This window comes from Corvus hawaiiensis, chromosome 11 (assembly GCF_020740725.1).
Source record: "Corvus hawaiiensis isolate bCorHaw1 chromosome 11, bCorHaw1.pri.cur, whole genome shotgun sequence".
NCBI classification, from domain to species: domain Eukaryota; kingdom Metazoa; phylum Chordata; class Aves; order Passeriformes; family Corvidae; genus Corvus; species Corvus hawaiiensis.
Window position 1 is genome coordinate 3,394,016 of NC_063223.1, and position 11,711 is coordinate 3,405,726.

Here is an 11,711-nt window from a genome sequence, read left to right on the forward strand (position 1 = left end):
AGCCAGGAATACCCAGGCTCAGATTGTCCTTCAGGAAAAGCAGAAAGATTAAAAAAACCCTTCTTGACCATGGCACATTCCCCTGGTGTTTAATTGCTGGTGACAATGTCCCTAATGTGCCCAAGCCCAGCCCTCAGGCTGCAGTGTGATGCTGAGCTCTGCAGGAGGGCTGGTGGCCCTCAGTTTATGTACAGAAAGGTGAATTCTTATGGATTACAGCATTTCAGAGGGCGTGGAACAGGGCAGGTATTATTTTGTTACTGTGGTGGTCTTTGAGTGCCTTTAATTGGACAGGATTAAATGACATCATCAAGCGCCACTTCAAAAACACATAAAGAACGTTCCTTAGTTCTCTTGCCCATTTCCAGGCACTGCACTTCCACATGCTGGGAAAGCTCACATATTCCAATGAATCACATGCCTTTTCTTGTCTAATCACCAGATCCCTGACCTGGCACAGCAGTAACAATTCACTTAAACTATTTGTAATCGTGGAGCAGTGTCTGTAAATCAGCCTCTCCCTGCTGACTCTGCTGCAGCTGCACGGATTTACTCCAGGTCTGGATCTGCTATGTTCATTTTTTAAAGTGAACCTTTTTCTTTATTGATGTGACATCTGTGAAGGTCACAGATATGTCTGTGTGATGCCATATGAAAGGAGACAGTACAAGGAGATATTGTTCAGCAAAATCCCAGACAGTTCATTCCAGTTGATGCAGAGAAATTGCCAGAGCTGCTACACGCTGCTATGTTCCATCATTGGGAAGCATCAGCTGTAAATCTCTGAGTCCCGCCATGGTGTAGTGTTCATTCATCCCCGGATAATTCTGCTGAAATGGTCAGAAAAGTGCAGGTTTGGTCCAAACTGTGGTCCTGCCTTCCGTGGTTTGGTCACGGGGCTGTTGAGAGCCTCTCACTGGGTTTGTTTTCCTATTTCAGCAGTACTGGGGTTCTATAAATCCGGAGAAAACAGAGATGGGGCTAATGTTCAGAATATGGAAATGGCATCTTGCTGACACCCATGAAGGTACTCGTGGTCTGGAGAGCTCTGGGTGAAGCGGGGTCCCCCCGACCTCCCTGCTGCGGGGGTTGCGGCACGGCAACTCCGGATGGTGATGCGCTGCAGTCCGGGCTACGAGCACAGCCAGCCTCGTGGCCAGCCCTGCAGTGCCGCCAGCCCCGCAGCCCCGACCCAAAGCAGCGCCGAGGGACAGCTCCTGGCAGGGGCAGCGTCCGGGCAGGCGGCAGCCGCTGCCTCGGGAGCCACAAGGGAAATGCAGGGAGCAGCCACCCGGGAGAGGCGCTTCCTGCCGGGGCACGGGCTCACAGGGGCACTGAGGCTGGAAAGGCCCTCCCAGCCCATCGAGTCCCAGCTGTGCCCGATGCCCACCCTGTCCCCAGAGCACTGAGTGCCACCTCCAGCCCTTCCTTGGGCACCTCCAGGGATGGGCACTCCAAACCTCCCTGGGCAGCCTCTGCCAAGGCCTGAGCACCCTTTCCATGGGGAAATTCTTGCTGCTGTCCACCCTGCCTGTTCCCTGGCCCAGCCTGAGGCCGTTCCCTCTCCTCCTGTCCCTGTTCCCTGGGAGTCCCAGGGACCGTCACCCGATTGCTCCAGGCTGGACACTGGGGCTTGGAGCAGCCTGGGATAGTGGGAGGTGTCCCTGCCCATGGCAGAGGTGGCACGGGGTGGGCTTTAACCATCCCCTGGTTCTGTGATCACTGAAAATGCCAGGTGAGGAAATGAAAGCAGAGTTTATTCCTGCAGCAGAGCTCAGCTCCTGCTGCAGACTCAGCCCAGCAATACCTTGACCACCACTACAGCAAACCTACAAGAAATTTATTCAATACATCCTGACTCATTTTCTTGTCACAATTTGCCAGTATTCACTATTGAGTTCATCACAAAGTAATTTTGGCAGACAATTCTTGATCTGAAGTTCATTTGTAGTTCATCTTCAGAATTAATTTCTTTTTGTTGGACACATTAATGGCATATTACTGGTAATGCTTCTAATGAGGCTTCCAGCATGAGCACTCACATCTGCAATCTGAAATAGGGTTTATGAAAATATTCCCCACTAGGTTAAAATTGATTTACAAAAAAATGTCCAAGTAAATTGCTAAATATCCATGAGAACTGGGTATAAAATACCCGAGCAAATGTGAAAACAACCAAAGATTTTGGGGATCCACTTCTGGCTCTTTGTGTGGGTTTCCCTTTCTACCTCTGTGACTCTGTGGTGCCATGGCTGTGTCCAGCACGAGGCACCTTTGGCTCCAGCTCTGGCCTCTGGCAGTTCCTGCTCAGCCTGCAGAGATCCCTTTGGACAAATCCATTTTTCGGATGCAGCTGGTGAAGGCTCCTCCTCCCTCTGTTTCCCAAGAACATTCTAGGCTACACATTATCTCTTAGCAGACTCACTTTTAAATGCTTTTAAACTTTATCTCCAATTTCTCATTAAAACTTGCCTGCATTGATGTTTTAAGCAGTTCTGTCGGAGACGGTGCCCTCTCTGTGTTAAACACAGAGTGAGTTAATGAGCAGCTCTGCTTCTGTATTGAACCTTCTTCATTTTTTTTGGTTCAAAAGCAGAATCGATAATCCCTGATCAAGAACATGGAGATGTCAGACAAAAACACTTCTCCCCCCTCTGTTGAGAACAGATGTGTTCAGTGCTTCTGTGGGGACGCCAGGAACAGAGTCAGGATTATTTTTGTCAGGGCCTTGGCCAGATTTCTCCAAACTCTGTGTCCATCAGCAAAGAAAAGACCTTATTTAATGGATATAATCCGTACCAGTGCCTCTGTGGGTGAAATCCCTGCCCCTGCAGACAAAGGCAGAGCTCTCACAGAGTCAGCAGGTGTGATGTGAGGGGGGTTCTTGGTGGCATCTCCGCGCCCTGGAAGGCAGCTCTGTCCCAGCAGGAACATTCAGTGGTGGATTTAGCTCCTGCAGGGGCTCTGGGGCTCGGGGCTCACCCCGGTCCCAGCAGAGCTGGACAATGCTTCCCCACTGCAGAGCAGAGCCCAGCCCCGGCCGCGGGGCCAAGCAGGACCCTCGCTGCCATCCCGGGTTCCTCTGCCCCGGCAGCCCGCTGTCACCCCCAGCCACTGCCCGGCCCCTGCAGCCAGCAAGAAACCCCACCTGGCTCATCAGGATTTTGTGCTGCAACACCAGAGCCCTGTCCCTGCAGAAGCCTGCCTGGAAATGTGATGCTCCCTTCCCTGGCCAGCAGGGAATTTGCTCCAGCAAAAATAAAATCAGGTGAGTGCGTTTCTCTCTAATCCTCACTTATTCTTTGAAACAGCCAGGGCTCAAAGGGATTTGCAGCAAGTTTCTGAGGATGAAATAACAGGTGATTAACATTCATGCCAGGGCTGCTCATCGTGCATCCTTAATTTCAGGTACACTGAACAATGGCCAGATGAAAGGGAGGTGTTGGGATCACAGGTGAGCAGGAAGCGTGGCTGGAGGGCCTGGAAACGCTTCCAGCCAGTTCTGTGTGAGGCAGAAGAGCTTCCAGGAGCTCTGCCGGCATCTGTGGGACATGAATTACAATGGAAATAACCCCAGGTCAAGGAGAAGTGGCAGCTCTGTGGGGAGGTTAAGGCTTGGCGCTGCCCTGTCATGCCAGAGGTGTCAGAACAAATTCCATTTGCCGGAGGAGAACTGGTGTGAGCTCGTATTGCCCTGATCTTTGAAAGAATCAAAGAATACGGAGAATGGAAAGCTGCCCAGGCTCATAGCAGAGCAGCTTGGGAGTGCAAGGACGGGTGACAGCCCTGGCAGGTGCCAGAGGCAGCCCCGGTGCCCCACGGGCAGGGACAGCCCCAGCCTGGGGCTGGTGCCTTACACCTCCCCTTCCTCCTTGGGAAAGCACTTTGGGGGGCACGCTGGTGCCCCAGCAAGAGCCCACTTGCCAGGCAGCCAGAGCGTTCCCTCAGTGACCCTGGGCAGCTGTGTCCCACATCATGGCTCATCCTCCAAAGAGCTTTTATTAATGATTTAAACTCGGCCTTGTCCTACTGTATGTCCTTTGTTAAAACGAGTGATGACAGATCAACTGGAATGTTGATTGAGGAAGTATGGGAAGGTTTGTCTTTGAAAAGGGAAGCTCTGACCATCCAACAGCAGAATAGGGAGCCCTTGCCATAGACAGTAACGAGAACCCAGAAATCAGCTCAATCTGTCAGCTGGCAATGTCAGTACCTGACCATACATAATTAATTTCACAGGTTTATATCGTTATTTTGCACATTTTGTAGCATAAGCCTTTTCTATAATTAGGTATAAAGACGGTTTGCTGTAAAGGAAGCAACAAAATAAATCAAGGGTCTTGATAAAAGTCAGCTACTCATGGTTATCCAATTACAAGCTCCTTTTAAATTTAAAAAAAAAAAGAACGAGAATGAACCCCAAAGAATCTGTTTGTGTTATGGAGAACAAAAGTGTAACTGTTTTATTTAACAGACTGCATTTTAACAGGGATGCAGAGAAATCTCTGTAGTTTTTAAAAACGAGTTGTCTCTGGAATTAAAAGTTAATTTTGTATTTTTTAGTGAAAAATAAATTATTTGGAAGGAAAAGCTTCTCAGTGCAGTGGCCCATCCAAAGTACACCTGAAACTTGCCCATCAGGAGGGAAATCTGCTTCTCCATCAGTTCACTCTGATGTGATGGGAAAAGCTGCCCAGGTGGAGATCCTGCAGCCTCCCAGACGATTCCTCCCCTCTCCAGCTCCCGGTGATGTAACTCGCAGTGACAGGCAGGAGCAGAGATGGAGCACGAGGCGTCTGCTGGGAAATGTAAAAGGAAGTTGCTCTTCCGCCACTTAACATCTGTAAATATTAAATGGGCTTTACAAATATTTTCCTAGTTGCTGAAAAATTTAGAGCTTGAAACATTTAAGGGAAGGAAGGAAAAAAGGATGGGATGAAGGGAGGATGATACTGACACTGGAAACTTTTTTCTGTGTTTCTTTGAAAAGCAAACACATTTACTTCAGGGTTTTTATTTGCCACATGGGAAGGTAATGCGGCATCAGCTGTTCTGGGATTTGTGGCTTTTTTGCCCTTTCACTTCAAATTAATAATATGGCTGTTTACATCTTTGTATCACTTTATTTTTATTTATTAATTTGTGTATTCTTGACATGGGATTTTGCAGGTCAGGAAGAGAAGTGGCCAATGATACCCTCGGTGAACAGAACTGCCCTCCCTGCACAGCAAAGGAAGAGCTCATGTCACTGTCCAGCATGTCCTGTCACTCCATGTCCTTGGCAAAGTCCCTCAACAGCTCTCAAAGGCTCCTGGTTGAAGAGGCCACGGCCCCTGGTCCGTTCCACTCCCTTCACAGGGATATGATGTTCTCACCTAAATCAGCACTGGAAGTTTTCCTGGTGTAAATCCCTGTTCCTCCAGGGCACATGAATCCCCCTCTGATGCTGCAGCCTGGAACATCCCATTTCCTTAGAGAAGTATACAAGCGTAAAAGCAGGGATAGAGCCAGGCAGTGCTGTCCCTGAAGCTCCTAAAAACGCAGGAGCAGGAGGAAGGCAGGAGCAAAGGTGGGACGGATTGTTCGGATTTATGACTACAGACACCACAGAGGTGATAAAGAGCCAGACAGACTCATGTGGAGATGGTACCTGTGTTTGGAACACCTGAACAGCGTCAATCTGATCTTTTATTAAACCCTCTACTGAATGTATCCATTATTAATTAACTCTGGACAAGAGCCATGTCTCTCCCTGAGCGGGTTCTGAGTGCTGTGAAACTCGTGATGGGGTGAGGAGAGAGGTGAGAACTCGGTTGCTGCCTGTTCGTGCTTGGCTCCAGGCTCTGTCCTCACACCAAAGCCAGGCTTGCATTTGGGAATTGCTGTCACAGAGCAAGGGGTCCGTATGGATGCTCTCTGCCTGCTCCAGGCTCTGGAATGCCCCTAAGCCAAGGCCCCAGCATGCCGGAACAAGGATTTTGGCTCTTTTATTCGTTATTGCTCTCTTTGTCAGACTGCAGCCCCTCACAGGCAGGACTTGTTTATGTTCCATTTTGTATTTATTTATTCTCATGTTCAATGCTAATAACGGGGAGCTTGAGGACAGACTGTTGGTTCCTATTCCCTACTCACATTTCAATGTCTCCTCTTAGGCGATATCTAAATTAATTCTTTATTCTTTATCCAGCCATGATCACGGATGTTTCATGGAGGAAATCCTGGAGCAGTGACCTGCGTCCTTTCTAAATCAATGAGAAAACTCCCAGAGAATGAAACCTAATCTCTACATAGACTCCCTCCTTAGTCTTAACCACAATTAGGGGTTGATTTACAGCCTGAAGGCTGAGGTGTTTCACCTCCTTGTGTGGCTGCTCTGAACACATCCTTGCTCCTTGCACAGGAAAGTTTGACAGATGCAAAATTCAGGATTTTAAAAATTGAAATATCTTAAAATCTTTGTACAGTTAGGGTGGGGTTTTTTTCATACTTGCCACTTACGTCCTCTTATAATACACAAACACTTCTAGAACACAGATACTCAGAATTTTTAACTAAATTACATGAGCATAAATATTTTTGTTACTCCATTGGAACATGAGGGCTTGCCACAGATCTTTAGCACTGAAGCACAGTTTTGCAGGCAGCTCCTAGGAAGGGTGTGCAAGAAAGTCTTGTCTCTAAATCTACATTTGAGATGGGAATTTCCCTTTTGTTTTGTGTAGCAGAAGAAACTGAGGGTATCAATCAAGGAAACTGAGGAAATCAATCACCTACTGCTCAGACCCACCTCCAGAGAAGTCTGGAGTCCCACTGAAAAGAAACAGAAAATTAAACTAATCCACAAAATCGAGAAGATGCTCCAGTTCAATGCATGAACTGGGCTTTTTCCTTTTACCTGAAAGGTCTTTGGCAGGACCGAAGTGCAGCCCCAGGTCAGTTACGACTGTTCTTCCAGCAGCTCGGTCCTGAACGGGTTCCTGCAGGACAGGTGTGGAGCAGAGCGGCTCCTGTGCACACCCTGACTTGAGGCAGATGCTGATGTGTTTGGGCAAAGACACACAGGACACCTCTAGCAGGATCATAAAGTGAAGCACAACATCCTCTGGACTAGACTCCTGTTTTCATTCTTAGGTCAAGCTTCTCTGTGTGATTTCTACAGAAAATAATTGATACTAAATGGGAGAAAACCTTCCCTGAAGTGTTTTTGTTGTCGTGTGACCCAGCATTGCAGAAAAAAGTGCTGTTTGATGGAGGCCTGTTTGATGGAGGAGGTTTCACAGCAGCAACAACGTTGTGTGGGGTGGGACAGACACACGGAGCTGCCACTCTGTGCCGTGGGACAAGGTCTGTGCTCTTCCCTCGGGAACATCCCCGGGAGAGCGCCGGCAGCGGCTGTGAGGAGTCAGTGTCTGCTGGGATTTACAACTCCAAGCGATGCTGGTGGCTCGTCCCATTCTGGAGCCTGGAAATACAGAAGGAAATGTTGTTTTCTGGAGGAGCAGCTCAGGCCTGCAGGCTGGGATCATGTGCCTGTCAGCACGGAGCAGATGCTGTGTTTGAAGGAGGGAGGCACCGCGCTGAGCTGTGACGCCTGTACATGTCTGTGTAACCTCGTGAACCATTTCTTTCTCTTTCCCGCAGTTGCTGTGCCGTATTTTCCCAATATTCCCCGTGCTACCATCGTGCTTCCTTTGCAATAGTGTGTTTATTTTTCCCATATGCTAAGACTGAGGGAGTACTGCACAACCCAAATCCCTGCAACGTCTCCCTTTCCTCCTTGCCTGCAAGGAAGGGTGGGAATTCCCTGTGTCCCGAGCTGGCCGGGGGCTCCCCGGGTCCCTTCCCGTCGGGCCATTAGCGGTGCGTGCCCGCAGCCCGGTGAGCGCGGCTCGCAGACCCCGCCGGGTGGCACTGTGGGAGAGCATTCGGGCCAGCAGCCGCGTCCGAGCGCCGCCACGGCCCGCAGGGACGGACAGGACACTTCGGGGACCTTCAGAGCTCGGAAAATAGGCTGGGCTTGTGGGAAGAGTATCGGTCTCTAACGCAGCCGAGGATGCTGTAAAGGATATTTTAGAAGATCTGCCTGTTGCTACAGCCCTGAAGAGTGCGTTTAGTGCTAATTGACATATGCTTTTAAACCCCGTGAAGCTGTAGAGCTAATGATGAAACCCAGAGTGAATACAGTATTTATGAATAAAACCTCATCACTCGGTGGAAAAGCCTGGGCCACCACTTTGGCTGGGAAGTCAGCACTGCAGGCAGTGATGGACAGGCTGGGTTACATAAACCTTCCCTGTCCATGGCCGTGAGGGAAGGGGCAAAGTGTGAGCAGGAGCTCAGAGATTGCCCTGAGCTGCTCTGGCTGACAACATCAGAGGGCACCTTTTAGTCTGGTTATTGTTCTGTATTTCTCAGGACTGCAAGCAAACCCGCTTGTTTTTAAATGCAAATCCTCTTTTAAAAGCCGTAATGTTAACAGGAGACATCTGAAATTCCGAGCCACCGAGGCACGTTCACAGCAGCAGGATAATGAATGTCAGGGTTTGTACAGTATCTCTCACTCACAGCATCCCAGGGGGACTTTGCAGATAATGCCCTGCAGAAGCTGAAACAAAATAACAGCTGGTCCAGGGCACTTTAAAAATGCCATTTTAATTCCAGATCTGCTCTCCCCTAAAGCCACTGGACTGATTTGCCTCCCAGAGTTGAACTAAGCCCTTTGTTTACTTTTGGTCCTTTGAAAAGAAAAGAGAAATGAATTACTGTAGTTTTGTTCATCACCTCTTGTGAAGACCAAGTTCAGACCTGCCCAGATATCTGCCTGGCACACAGGGAGTGTGGCTGGGCTTCCAGATGACACAGCCCGATCACAAATACTGTTCCAGGGTTCTGTGGGACATCTGGAAATTCCAGATAAGTGTTACAAGGCTTCCAAATCTTGACAAGGCCTCATCATCTGAGCAAACCTGAATAGATTTGGTAACCTGATGAGTGGCAGTAGAGGACAACCCCCAACCCTGTTCACCCTCTGCTCACAGAGCCCCAGAATCAGGAATGTTGATATAAATTGTTTTCTCCCCATGGGTGTGAGGTGCTCAAAAGTCAGGTATTTGACAACGCTTGGATGCTGCAAGCTGAGCCTCCCAGGTCAGGGGATGCAAACAGCTTTTCTGGATAACACAAAGGTAGAAGAACACAAAGTTGTGTCAAAACTCTCTCAAGTCTTTGAGGGGAACTTGTCTAGTGCTCTGTGCTGTCAGTCACGACGTGAAAGAAGGTGGAGAATGAGAGGGAGAGAGTTGTCTAGGAAGGGATGGAGGGGGAAGAAAGGAAGTTTGATTGTGAGAAGCAGGACAGAATAGGAATCATGTAAGTGGAACAGGCAGAAAATGAAAATAATGAAGAAAAGGCTGGCAAAGTTTCTTAGAGCTGCAAAGTTTCTCTTCATGTCTAATTTTATTGCAGGTGATTCACAGAAGGCACAGTTAAGGTGGATGTAAATCCCCTCATCCTGCCTGAAGGATTCACAGCTATGAAAAACAACGAACAAATCCAGCAGCACCTGGCTGCTCCAGCAGAGACTGCCCCATGGACACCAGAGTGACCCCTCTGCCTCCAAAGGCATTTTCCATCATGTGGATGGACAGCAGAGCCAGCTGGGGCTGACAGAGGATGCCTTTCAGTGACACCATCCCCATCATCTCCACAATTGTTCAGATTGCTGTTAGTACCTCAAGCAGTGATGCTCTATCCCTACAGACAGCAAACCGAATGAATTTGGCTTTTCTGGCTGTTTTCCCTCCCTGGCTTGTTTTTAATGTGCTTGAGGCCATTCACGGAATGTGCTGAGGGCAAGAGCTGCTTCAATCGCGGCGCCTGTGCTGCTGCTGCCTCTGAGCCAATATAAAAGTCATCTTCCTCGTGTCCTTTTACATCTTGTAGCTTGTGAATCTCCACAGCACTGCTTTAGAGAACAGCATATTCTTTGCCTTTGTATTGTCAATGCTGAGACGCCTCATTCTGCTTCAGGGGGTTTTGCCAGGGGCCTCTCCAGGGAGGTATTTCCACTCTTGTTCCAGCAAACCACACCAGCAACAGCTGGAGAATGAAAGTCTGAACTCAGAGGGAGGACCACAGCAGCAGCAAAATATAACTTATCCCAGTTCCTAGTGATATCACCTAAAGGATTAAACTTTGCTTAATTCTGCTAAAATCCTAGTGGTTACCAAAAGACTGTGGTTATATTTGGTCCCAGGTTGGATCCAGTGCTCCCGGGCAGGGGCATGGATCTGCTGGCAAATGTGGATGGAGCACAGCTCAGGGCGGGCACAGGGCCAGAGAACTGCTTCCCAAAGATTCTCTTACACCCTGAGTATTAACTGTGCTTTCAAATTTGAGGGGAAGAGAACCATGAGATACATTTGGGTTTGTTTTGTAATTTTTAATCCTCTTTTTCTCTTACACTTGTCCTTATCCACCTTCTGTGAGGGTCTTAAGATAGCACCTATGCCCTGAGATGGTACAGCTGTGAGGAGTATGGAAGAGAAACATCTTGGAAGGCTTAAAGAGAATGACCATGTGATAATGTTGTCCTGCTTCTAATTACAACACTGTGTATCTGCACACTTAGCTGTGTTCTGAAGTGCTCTGCCACCAGACCTGTGCCTGCTGAGCAGCACTGAGCAGGGCTGATTTAAAGGTATTTACTTAAGCAAGTTACTTGTGTGCAAGCACACTTTGGGGGATAGTTACTCACAAGGCTTTCACAGGACCCTAAAGGCTGCAGTCACTCGAATCCTGTTGAAATTCAGTAGCAGTTGGTTCCTTCTGTGTTTGAATTCAAATAAAGCTTGAACTTGTCTTTACGCTTTATCTCCCTTTCTGTTTAAAATGTACCAGCTGCATTTGACCTTATGGATCCTAAACTCTCCTGGGCCGATGTGAATCTGCAGCACATCCATTACTGCCCCGGAATCTGCTGTTGTTTGCTGGAATTTAGGAGGTTTGCATCCAGGAATATTTTAATCTCTTCCTCCAAAGAACCCTCTTCATCCCCCAGGGACACCTTCTCTTTGGGGTTTTACGTTATCTGGACTACATGACGCTGCTGGGAGAGCTGGAGCGTCAGCACGTGGCGGATTTCCTCGTGAACGTGCTGCTGCTGCTGCATGGCCCAGCTTCGCCCCAAGCTGTCCCCAAGGTGCTGTGCCTGTCACACACCCGCAGCTGGATGAGCAGCGATTTTCTGTAGCTGCGTATGGCAAAGACAGGGAATGTTCTCCAGCCCCATGGCAGCAATTAGCAGCCACAGCTCTCAGTGCTTAGGTGGCATTCGACTCCTCACGCCTCTCCACTTGCAAACACCACTACAGCAGGTTCTTCCAAAGTGGAAAACCCAAATACTCCCAGCCTGTTTCCCTAATGTCTTCCCAAATACTCTTGTTGTTCTGCCTTTGTCCAGCACACCAGCTCTGCTCTGCCTCTCACAATTTTAACTAAAGATTAGGATCATAAAGAACTCCAGATATTGCAGGAGCCATCTGCTGAGGCTGTGACTGCAAAGTGCAGAGCAGGGAGCGTCAGCCAGGGCGGGGCTGGAGCCCTGCCTGGAGCTGTCCACGGTCTGATGTACAAATGAATGGCAGCAGCAGGAAAATGGTCCTCGTGTCAAGCTTTACTCTGGACACCCGAGCTGTGATTGTGCAGGAAGC

The 11,711-nt window shown here is 48.8% G+C and overlaps 1 long non-coding RNA gene across 1 annotated transcript; it reads left to right on the plus strand.

The window, feature by feature from the left end:
* The first annotated feature begins 5,173 nt into the window (after nucleotides 1–5,173).
* On the plus strand, nucleotides 5,174–10,865 carry LOC125331850. The gene is made up of 2 exons (XR_007206240.1): nucleotides 5,174–7,599; nucleotides 9,466–10,865. It is a non-coding gene; the product is annotated as an uncharacterized LOC125331850 (long non-coding RNA).
* Nucleotides 10,866–11,711: the final 846 nt, after the last annotated feature.